General features: G+C 48.4%; 1 protein-coding gene across 5 annotated transcripts in view; it reads left to right on the top strand.

The window, feature by feature from the left end:
• CACNB4 (calcium voltage-gated channel auxiliary subunit beta 4) overlaps positions 1 to 12,161 on the top strand; it is a 119,129-nt gene that overhangs the window by 75,669 nt on the left and 31,299 nt on the right. The window lies entirely within an intron of this gene.

Raw genomic sequence — 12,161 nt, 5'->3', positions numbered from 1 at the left:
GGCAGGAGGTCTCGTGCTACTCATTTTGCCGAGGTGTGATGAGTTGGCATGCTTTTGACCAGGGAAGAAATACTCTTATGCCCCTGGTGGTGATGCATTTGAAAGCTGAAGTTTTAATCTTGCCACCAAGATAAGATTAAAGAGAGGAATAACTGGCCACCACTGAGCAGCAGGAGAAGTTTCTTTGGTGCATGCCTAGCCAAGTGCTGTGGCTGGTGAGTTCCCTGGTCTCTGCTACATCCCAAAGGAAGCAGAAGGAAGAGCAGCATGTCTAGCTTCCGAGCTAGGAAAAGTTGTACTGCTGCCAGCAGCTAATGCTGGTTTTCAGCCTGTTGATGTTAGATCTCTCCAGCTCAGGCCTCAAACGCGTGTGCCTGCAGATGCCTGGCTGCCAACAGGTGCTCTGTCCTTTGCAGCTCACCTTGGGGTTTGGGGTGCAGGGTGGCCAGCTGTCCTGGGAAGGAATTTGTCGTGTCTGTTAAAATCAAAGCTGTGTGTGAGGTGAATCCTGTTCTTGCCATAGAGGAAATCCACCCTGCCTAGTGACAGGACCATGCTTACAGCCAAAATATGTCACAGAAAAGAGAGCATCTGCTCATCGGCGGTTCAGTGCCAGAAGTCTTCTAATGGATATGTATTCACATCAATATTTAAGAATATGTTATTTTACATGGAGAGTAAGAATATTGACTGCTGTGGTAGACTTGTGCTCCAGGCCCAAACAGTGCAGAGGCCTCAAGCGTCCCCTGTAGTTCATGGAGAAAAGAAGGAGGCCCTTGACCCAGGAAGCTGGGAAATAGTAACAAAAAAAAACAACAAAAAAGGGAGGAAGAGGACAATTAAAAGCAAGGGGCTTCCTCCTCAGTCTGTTGTCCCCGCCCAGAACCACCTTGCAGTTCTGCAGGGGGCTCATGAGGAAACACACACCATGAACAACCGGCTGGTGCAGTGGTAAAGAAGATCTCTACTGGTGCTACCATGAAAAAGCGGCGGGTCGTAGTAGTAGGGGACTCTACACTGAAAGGGACAGAAGCACTCATCTGCTGGCCTGACCCAGTCTCAAGGGAGGTGTGCTGCCTACCAGGGACACAGATCAGGGATGTGGCAGAGAGGCTGCCTGCTCTAGTAAGTCCCACAGACTATTACCCACTTCTAGTGATCCATGTGTGTGCTAGGGACACAGATAGCAGTAGCCTGGAGAACATAAAGAAGGACTACAGAGCCCTGGGAGAGGTGGTTAGGGGCTCTGGAGCTCAGATAGTCTTTTCATCAATTCTCCAGGATGCAGGGGAGGACCCCAGAAAGGCTAGGAGGATTGGCCAGGTTAATAAATGGTTAGAGCAGTGGTGCCATAGTCAGGGGTTTGGGTATTTAGAACATGGGACCCGGTTTGTAGGCCAGGTCTAGTGGGGGCTGGTGGAGCTCGTCTTACAACGAAGGGGAAGAGCGGTTTTGGTTAAGAGGCTTGCCAGGCTGGTCAAGGAGGCTTTAAAATAGATGTGTTGGGGGTGGGGGGCATCATTCCATCCCAACACACCCAGTCAGCTGCCAGCACCTATAATAAGTGCTTGGAGCAATGTAGCGATATCCCAGCCGCTCCAGCCAATGAGCCGGCTTCATTTGGAGCTCGGCTCAGATGCCTCTATACAAATGCCCGTAGCATGGGGAACAAACAAGAGGAATTAGAGATGTGTGCACGTCTATGGGGATGTGATATAATAGGCATCACAGAAACATGGTGGGATGGCTCCTATGACTGGAGTGTTGGAATGGAAGGCTGCGGGCTCTTTAGAAAGGACGGGCCCGGCAGGCATGGAGAGGGAGTTGCTCTTTATGTTAGGGATAGGCTGGAGAGTATGGAACTCTGTCTGGGGACAGGTGGGCAGTCAGCAGAGTTTGTGGGTCAGGGTTAAAGGGAGAACAGCTATGGGAGACATCACTGTGGGGATCTGTTACAGACCGCCTGATCAAGGAGAACCTGCAGATGAAGCACTCCATAGACAGATAAGAAAAGCCTCACGCTCCCAGGCCCTTGTTCTCATGGGGGACTTCAACCACCCTGATATCTGTTGGAGGGACGGTACGGCCTGGCACAAGCAATCCAGGAGGTTCCTTGACTGTGTGGAAGACAACTTCCTTCTGCAAGTAATAGAGGAGCCAACAAAGAGAGGTGCCGTGCTTAACCCTGTGCTCACCAACAGGGAAGGGCTGGTTGGAAATGTGATGCTCCAGGGCAGCCTTAGATGCAGCGATCACGAGATGCTCGAACTTGACATCCTCAGGACAGTGAGAAGAGCGTGCAGCAAGCTCACTGCCCTGGACTTCAAAAGAACAGACCTTGGCCTCTTGAGGAACCTGCTTAGTAAGGTTCCATGGGATACAGCCCTAGGGGGCAGGGGGGCCCAAGTCTGTTGGTTGATATTCAAGGATCACCTGCTGCAAGCTCAGGAGTGTTGCATCCCAGCCAGAAGAAAGTGCAGCAGGAGGGCCAGGAGACCTCCTTGGATGGATACTGAGGAAACTTTGAAGAAAAAAAAGAGGCTTATAATAAGTGGAAACAAGGACAGGCAGCCTGGGAAGAATACAGGGATGTTGTCCAGGAAGCTAGGGACCAGGTTAGGAAAGCTAAGGCCCAGTTAGAATTAAACTTGGCTAAGGATGTTAAGGATAGCAGGAAGGGATTCTATAGGTACATAGTGAGTAAAAGACAGACTAGGGACAGCGTAGGCTCCCTCCAGAAGCTATCGGGAGAACTGGCTACACAGGATTTGGAGAAGGCTGAGGTTCTGAATGACTTCTTTGCCTCGGTCTTCACTGGCAAAGGCTCTGACCAAACCACCCAAGTCTTGGAAGGCAGATGCAGGGACTGTGAGAATGAAGACCTTGCACCCACTGTAGGAGAGGAACTAGTTCGAGACAATCTTAAAAATCTGAATGTGCACAAGTCCATGGGTCCTGATGAGATCTATCCACGGGTCCTGAAGGAGCTGGCAAATGAAGTTGCAAAGCTGCTGGCCATCATATTTGAGAAAACGTGGCAGTCAGGTGAAGTTCCCGACGACTGGAAAAAGGGAAATATAACCCCCATTTTCAAGAAGGGGAAAATAGATCACCCAGGGAACTGCAGACCAGTCAGTCTCACCTGTGTGCCTGGCAAAATCTTGGAGCAGATTCTCCTGGAAGGCATGCTAAGGCGCATGAAAACCAGCAAGGTGCTTGGTGACAGCCAGCATGGGCAGAGAAGAGATTTAGAGCAGCCCTTTGGAGAAGGACTTGGGGTGTTGGTCGATGAGAAAATGAATATGAGCCGGCTTCAGTGTGCGCTTGCAGCCCAGAAAGCCAACCGTATCCTGGGCTGCATCAAAAGGAGCGTGACCAGCAGGTCAAAGGAGGTGATCCTGCCCCTCTACTCTGCTCTCGTGAGACCTCACCTGGGGTATTGTGTGCAGTTCTGGTGTCCTCAACATAAAAAGGACATGGAACTGTTGGAACAAGTCCAGAGGAGGGCCACGAGGATGATCAGGGGACTGGAGCACCTCCCATATGAAGATAGGATGAGAAAGTTGGGGCTGTTCACCCTGGAGAAGAGAAGGCTGCGTGGAGACCTCATAGCAGCCTTCCAGTATCTGAAGGGGGCCTACAAGGATGCTGGGGAGGGACTCTTCATTAGGGACTGTAGTGATAGGACAAGGGGTAATGGGTTCAAACTTAAACAGGTGAAGTTTAGATTGGATATAAGGAAGAAATTCCTTACTGTAAGGGTGGTGAGGCACTGGAATGGGTTGCCCAGGGAAGCTGTGAATGCTCCATCCCTGGCGGTGTCCAAGGCCAGGTTGGACAGAGCATTGGGTGACATGGTTTAGTGTGAGGTGTCCCTGCCCACGGCAGGGGGGTTGGAACTAGATGATCTTAAGGTCCTTTCTAACCCTAACTATTCTATGACTCTGTTACTTAGAATATGTGTCCCTGTGCTGCAGGTTATAAGGAAAAAAAAAGTTTGAAAGAGATAATGCTGTAAAACAGAACATGTTCTTGGAATATAGAGTTGTAGAACAGTTAGGGTTGGAAAGGACCTAAGATCATCTAGTTCTGCCCCCCCTGCCATGGGCATGGACACCTCACACTAACATGTATAGAGTAACATATTTTGGGGCTCTGTAGAGATACAAATATAGAGGTACATATTTATTATGTCTAGGTAGTAATATAGATAATAATGTTCTATTATTTTTATGCCTTCAATTTTTTTCTAGGAATGTGGTGACTTAGAAATTGTTACACTGGTTATATAATACAACACAGTGTACATAGTCCAGCACATTCCTCCTTTCCCTTATTTAAAACCAGAAATAGTGTCTCTTAGCAGTGGTCAGACATTGCTGTGTATTCCTCTGAGTACAGTACTGGGGCTGGATCCTTCTGCAGCTCTGCGTTATCCTGATACTTTTGAAGCTCTCCCTCTTTTTTTCTTTTTTTTTCATGATGGTGGTTTTGTGTAGTTTTTGTTTCTAAGACATGCAAAATATGTAGATTGAAAAGTTAGGCTGCAGTGCAAACCATATGCAGCTCTTTATATACCACCTTTTCTAGCAGCGGTTACCGGCCCAGCTAAGAGCCGGGATGTAGAACCTGGGGAGTCTGTGATTGCTGCGTGTCACCTGCAGTCAGTGCAGAGCATTGGGCTTGGGAAGGTGAAGTGCAGACCTCTCCTGTGCTGGAAGCAGACTAACAACCCAAGCATTAATTAGTCAGATGATGTCTTGAACAGAACAGGATTCTGCGAGGCTGGAGTCTGGCTAAAGCAAAGGTCATCGATCACTAGCCAGGCATATTAATTAATTCAGCAAAAAGTCCATTTGGTTTGAAAATGGCTCAATAACAGGCACAGATTGCCCATTCAATATTAACTTTGAGTGAAAAATTAGATCTGGACTTCAGGATTTTGAGGTCTTTGTAGGAATTTTCTTCTGTAGTGAAAATTTACTTCACCTTTTGTATGAAAGCCCAGTCATACGCACCTCCATCAGTGGTGCTCCTTGAAATCTAGGTTGAGGTCCTAGTCTTGCTAGGCTCTGGGTCAGTGTCTGAGGTTTTGGAGAAAAGAGGATTGGTATTTCAGATGCATCATGAGTAAACATTCCCTTTACCTTATCTGTTTCACTTGTGTCCACACAAACATAAATATTGGCTGTGTAGGATGCTGAAGTCAGCTTGGTTTATAAAAAGAAGAGAGGAGCCACTGCATACTTCGGATGTTGCCAGGCATCCTGCATAATATCCCAGACAAAAAAAAAAAATCTTAACTGTGGCAGTATCTTATTTCCTCCTTTATAGGTGGTTGCATTCTGCTGCTGCTTGTATGTGTTGTTTTCATTTTATATCACTGTATAGTTATTCTGTTGCCCTGTTTAGTAGCTTTTAATAATGCAACTTTTGCTACTTTTTCCCTCTTGAATCACAGAACAAAGCTTTATGCGAGTGGCAGCCGCGGCAGGGGAGTACAGACACAATGGCACTGTATCTAAAGGGAGGAGTGATTAAAACCAAACTTTGTAACACCTTAATTATATTTGATGTGACCTAGCCCTTGACAATTTTCAATCTGCAGTTGTCAAACAGGATTTAAATAGTATAAAGATTCCTGGACAGTGCCTGCAACTGAGCTGTATTTCACTGTGTCAGTAAGAAAGTGAAGAAGTGCTTTGAAAGAGGTTTTCTTTGAGATTTTCGTCTTTGGATTAGTGCACCTGATCAGTAAAGCCGGGTTATTTCTCTGCTAGGTTCTGCATATTTCTTTTTTTTTCCTGTAAAACTGTCCTGGGTTCAGCAGTAGCAGTCATGTTTTTTCCTTTGTGTTAACTGGTGCAGTGCTGTGTTTTGACTTCTAGTTTTGAGAACAGCGTTGGTGAAGCCGATGTTTTCGGTTGTTGCTAAGTGATGTTTACCCTGACCAAGGACTTTGTGAGGCTCATGCTCTGCCAGGGAGGAGGGGAAGCTGTGAGGAAGCAGAGACGGGGCGCCTGACCCGGGCTAGCCGGGGAGGTATTCCATACCACAGCACGTCATGCCCGGGGTGGGGGGTAACTGGGAGTTGCCCGGAAGGACAGGGGCTTCCGGGTGGAACTCGTTTTCTTGGCCGGTGGTATCGTATTCTCTTCCCTTGTTATTTTCCCTTATCATTGTTTTAGCTGATAGTAGCGGTGGTGATTTGTTGCTGGACTGTTCTTGTCTCAACCCGTAGGAGTTGCACTCTCTCGATCCTCCTCCCCGTTCCTCCGGGAGCGGGGAAGGGGAGAGCCCCGGTGCAGGGAGGGGGGGGAGACGAACACGGACCTTGATTGTTGTCAGCTTGGCACCACTCACTGGGAGTGAGTGAACAAGTTACCTGACTGGGTTTAAACCACGACAGTTCTTTTTGGCGCCCAACGTGGGGCTCGAGGGGTTGAGATAAGAACAGATCTGACTGGATTGATAGTCACTCGTCACAATGCTGATTTATTGGCTCTCAAGGTTTTTCCTCTTGATCTCACAGTTTCAGTATACCATATCTTACGTCCATCCGGTATTGGCTGTATTAGTGTTTTTCAAGTGTGGGGCTTGGGCTAAGGTTTTTATCCCATTGTACTTTATGGTAATGACTTGTAATACAATAGAATCATTGATCATGAAACTGATCTGGTTTATGTTCCCAGTGTGGTCACCACCCTTATACTTTGGGAGGTATATGATGGAGGTACTTAGCAATTACACATCTTTTTTCTCCTTCTCAGGTGCTCAACCTGTGAAGGAGACATCCTTTTACCCTCCTAGTCGTCCCCCCAGACCATTTACATTTGAGAGTTTTGAATTTTTTAAATGGCCTTTTAATGCTCTTGAGACTTGTTTGCTGATGGTGATGGGAATCACCATGCTAACACGCATACAGAGTGTGTTTTGCCCACTACTGATTTCAAGAGTTAAGCAGATTCAGGTTTGGGTCTTGTCTGGGGTCAAACGACGATGTAGGAGGACCGAGAGACTTTCCCAGAGGCTGGACAGCCATGAGTGGCAGGGTGTGTGGGATAGTATGGGCAAGTATCTAGGTCAGTGGGCCCCTCCAGTATTTTGGAATTTCACTACCGAACAACTGCAAAATCCAGAAGAATTAGTAAAACACTTAAATGAGGTGTGTGGTCATTCTGGCCATACCAGAGATGGACAAATCACGGCAACGTGCTGGGGCTTGGCCTATGCTTACAGGGCCTTGTTCAACACTATTCAGCACCTTCAAAAGGAAAAGAATGTCGGCGGATTTGAGGGCAAAGTGACAGTCGCTACTCAAACTTTGGCTGCAATGAACTGCGCAGCTACCCCAGTGGCAAGTACAGCAGCTGCTCAAACTTCAACTGCAACAGACAGCGCGGTTACCCCAGCTCCAAGCACGGTAGCTACACCACCCCCAGCAACAAGTACAGTCGCTACTCAAACCACAGTGATAATCACTGCAGCCAAACCAGAGGACCAATTCGTACCAATATCGGTTGCCCCTGTACGCAAGAGAACAAGCAAAAAGGAGGCAAAAAGGGTGAAGCGCGATGAAGAACCAATGAATTCACCACCCGGTCCAGAATCTGATCAGGAGTCATCCTCACATGACGAAGAAGAAGAAGAAGTAACTTCTCGACCTCGGACCTCAACCGAGCTGCGGAATATGCGAAAAGATTTTACCCGTCAACCAGGGGAGCACATCATCACCTGGTTACTCCGATGCTGGGACAATGGGGCCGATGGTCACGAACTAGAAGGTACAGAAGCCAAGCAGCTGGGATCACTTGCTAGAGAAGGGGGAATTGACAAAGCAATTGCAAGAGAGAAAAAGTCCCTCAGCCTTTGGAGGAGGCTCTTGGCAGCTGTGAAAGAAAGGTTTCCGTACAAGGACGATGTTACGAGTCGTTCGGCCAAGTGGACTACTATAGACAAAGGCATCCAGTCTCTGAGGGAATCGGCCATCGTAGAGATGATCTATCACATCAAGCCGAATAACGGGGATACACCTATAGATCCAGATGAAGTTGAATGTACACGACCCATGTGGCGAAAACTTACACGGAATGCACCGTCATCATATGCCCATTCATTGGCAACAGTGACCTGGAATGACATAGTACCACTAACAGTGGATGAAATGGTTCATAAACTCCGAGAGTTCGAAGACAATCTCACTCCTTCCATCATCTCAGCTGTGAAAAAACTGTCCCAGGACCTCGACAAATTGAGGGACGATGTATCTGATTTATCCAGCTCCTCACGTGTACCAACACGCGTCTCAGCTATTAACAAAAGACGTCCTATTGTTCAAGAGAGGAGATACAGAAGGTATACGCCACGGGGTACCCTATGGTTTTACCTGCTGGATCACGGAGAAGACATGACAAAGTGGGATGGAAAACCTACTTCAGCTTTGGAGGAACGGGTGAGTGAACTGAAGAGGGGAGCAAGGGCCAAGACTGATCGTCCCATGAGAGCTACGGCTTCAGTCTCTGGTGAGCAGTTTCCCAGATGGAGTGGAAGAGCTGATTTTACTCCAGCTCCTGTGATAACGAAGAATAATCCCTTTCAACACGACTTAAGTGTCCAATGCTGTGACGACCATTAGAGGGGCCCTGCCTCCAGCCAGGTGGAGGTAGGGGACAATCGGATTTACTGGACTGTGTGGATCAGATGGCCTGGCACATCAGTCCCACAGAAGTATAAGGCTCTAGTAGATACCGGTGCACAGTGTACCCTGATGCCATCAAGCTGTCAAGGGGTGGAACCCATCTATATTTCTGGAGTAACAGGAGGATCCCAAGAGTTGACTGTGCTGGAGGCTGAAATCAGCCTGACTGGGAGGGAGTGGCAAAAGCACCCTATTGTGACTGGTCCAGAGGCTCCATGCATCCTCGGCATAGACTACCTCAAGAGAGGGTACTTCAAAGACCCAAAAGGGTACCGGTGGGCTTTTGGTATTGCTGCTTTGGAGACTGAGGAAATTGAGCAGCTGTCCACCTTGCCTGGTCTCTCAGAAGATCCCTCTGCTGTGGGGTTGCTGAAAGTTGAAGAACAACAAGTGCCAATTGCGACCACAACAGTGCACCGGCGGCAATATCGCACCAACCGAGACTCCCTGATTCCCATCCATCAGCTGATCCGTAGACTGGAGAGTCAGGGGGTGATCAGCAGGACCCGCTCACCCTTCAATAGCCCCATATGGCCAGTGCGAAAGTCTAATGGAGAATGGAGACTAACAGTAGACTATCGTGGCCTGAATGAAGTCACACCACCATTGAGTGCTGCCGTACCGGACATGCTAGAACTTCAGTATGAACTAGAGTCAAAAGCAGCCAAGTGGTATGCCACGATTGATATTGCCAATGCATTTTTCTCCATTCCTTTGGCAGCAGAGTGCAGGCCACAGTTTGCTTTTACTTGGAGGGGTGTCCAGTTCACTTGGAACCGACTGCCCCAGGGGTGGAAACACAGCCCTACCATTTGCCATGGACTGATCCAGACTGCACTGGAACAGGGGCAAGCTCCAGAACACCTGCAATACATTGATGACATTATTGTGTGGGGCGATACAGCGGAAGAAGTCTTTGAGAAAGGGAGGAAAATAATCCAAATCCTGCTGAAAGCCGGTTTTGCCATAAAACGGAGTAAGGTCAAGGGACCTGCACAGGAGATTCAATTTTTGGGAATAAAATGGCAAGATGGACGTAGACAGATCCCCACAGATGTGATCAACAAGATAACAGCAATGTCTCCACCAACTAATAAGAAAGAAACGCAAGCTTTCTTGGGTGCAGTGGGGTTCTGGAGAATGCACATCCCAAATTACAGTTCGATTGTAAGCCCTCTCTATCATGTGACCCGGAAGAAGAATGATTTTAAATGGGGCCCTGAGCAGCAACAAGCCTTTGAGCAAATTAAACGCGAGATAGTTCATGCAGTAGCCCTTGGACCAGTCCGAACCGGACCAGATGTAAAAAATGTGCTGTACACTGCAGCTGGGGAGAACGGTCCTACCTGGAGCCTCTGGCAGAAAGCTCCAGGGGAGACTCGAGGTCGACCCCTCGGCTTTTGGAGTCGGGGATACAAAGGATCTGAGGCCAGCTATACCCCAACTGAGAAAGAGATACTGGCAGCCTATGAAGGGGTTCGAGCTGCTTCGGAAGTGATTGGCACTGAAGCACAGCTCCTCCTGGCACCCCGGCTGCCCGTGCTGGGCTGGATGTTCAAAGGCAGGGTCTCCTCTACACATCATGCAACTGATGCTACATGGAGTAAATGGGCTGCACTAATTACACAACGAACTCGAATAGGAAATCCCAGTCGTCCAGGCATTCTAGAAGTCATCATGGACTGGCCAGAGGGCAAAGATTTCGGAATGTCACCAGAGGAGGAGGTGGTGCGTGCTGAAGAGGCCCCACCATATAATAAACTGTCAGAAAGTGAAAAGCAGTATGCCTTGTTTACTGATGGCTCTTGCCGTATTGTGGGAAAGCATCGGAGATGGAAGGCAGCTGTATGGAGTCCTGGACGACAAGTTGCAGAAACTGCTGAAGGAGAGGGTGAATCGAGTCAATTTGCCGAGGTGAAAGCCATCCAGCTGGCCCTGGACATTGCTGAACGAGAAAAGTGGCCAGTACTTTATCTCTATACTGACTCATGGATGGTGGCAAATGCCCTGTGGGGGTGGTTGAAGCAATGGAAGCAGAGCAACTGGCAACGCAGAGGTAAACCCATCTGGGCTGCTGCACTGTGGAAAGATATTGCTGCCCGGGTGCAGAATCTGGTGGTGAAGGTACGTCATGTAGATGCCCATGTACCCAAGAGTCGGGCCACTGAGGAACACCAGAACAACCAACAAGTGGATAAAGCGGCTAAGATTGAAGTGGCTCAGATGGACTTAGATTGGCAACATAAAGGTGAATTATTTTTGGCCCGGTGGGCCCATGACACTTCAGGCCATCAGGGCAGAGATGCAACATATAGATGGGCCCGTGACCGAGGGGTGGACTTAACAATGGACACTATTGCCCAGGTTATTCATGAGTGTGAAACATGTGCTGCAATTAAACAAGCCAAGCGGTTAAAGCCTCTTTGGTATGGAGGACGATGGTTGAAGTATAAATATGGGGAGGCCTGGCAGATTGACTATATCACACTGCCACCAACCCGCCAAGGCAAGCGCCATGTGCTTACCATGGTGGAAGCAACCACCGGGTGGCTGGAAACATACGCTGTGCCCCATGCCACTGCCCGGAACACCATCCTGGGCCTTGAGAAACAGATTTTGTGGCGACACGGCACCCCAGAGAGAATTGAGTCAGACAATGGGACTCATTTCCGGAATAACCTTATAGATATTTGGGCCAAAGAGCATGGCATTGAGTGGGTATATCACATCCCCTACCATGCACCAGCCTCTGGGAAAATCGAACGGTACAATGGGCTGTTAAAAACTACACTGAGAGCGATGGGTGGGGGAACTTTCAAGCATTGGGATACACATTTACCAAAGGCCACCTGGTTGGTCAACACCAGAGGATCTGCCAACAGGGCTGGCCCAGCCCAGTCAGAACTTTTACATATTGTAGAGGGGGACAGAGTTCCCGTGGTGCATATGAAGAATTTGCTGGGGAAGACAGTCTGGGTTATTCCTGCTTCAGGTAAAGGCAAACCCACTCGTGGGATTGCTTTTGCTCAGGGACCTGGATATACTTGGTGGGTAATGCGGGAAGATGGGGAAGTCCGATGTATACCTCAAGGGGATTTGATATTAGGGGAAAACAGCCAGTGAACTCAATTGTATGCTGTTGCCTGCTGTGTAATGCTTTTATAGCCCATCAACTAGATGTCTCCAGGTCACCAGCGACTGGCCCTGACTTCCCTCCAGCCATCATCCCAACAGAGAATGAACTTGGAACATCATGGACCGAATGGACTCGGCAGCATTATAGGGATTGGTCCATGCACTAAGAAAATGATTTTTTTCCTCTTGGTCTGTATGTATATGGATGTATATATGTGGGAGAGCGATGGTGTATTGAAAATGTGGGATCTGAGCACGACGTGAATGGTATGGAATAAGGGGTGGATAATGTCCTGGGTTCAGCAGTAGCAGTCATGTTTTTTCCTTT

Source organism: Pezoporus flaviventris, unplaced genomic scaffold, assembly GCF_033815535.1.
Source record: "Pezoporus flaviventris isolate CSIRO_AGI_PZ_B2104156 unplaced genomic scaffold, CSIRO_AGI_Pfla_v1 ptg000001l, whole genome shotgun sequence".
NCBI lineage: Eukaryota > Metazoa > Chordata > Aves > Psittaciformes > Psittacidae > Pezoporus > Pezoporus flaviventris.
This window is presented reverse-complemented; position numbering and strand designations above follow the sequence as displayed.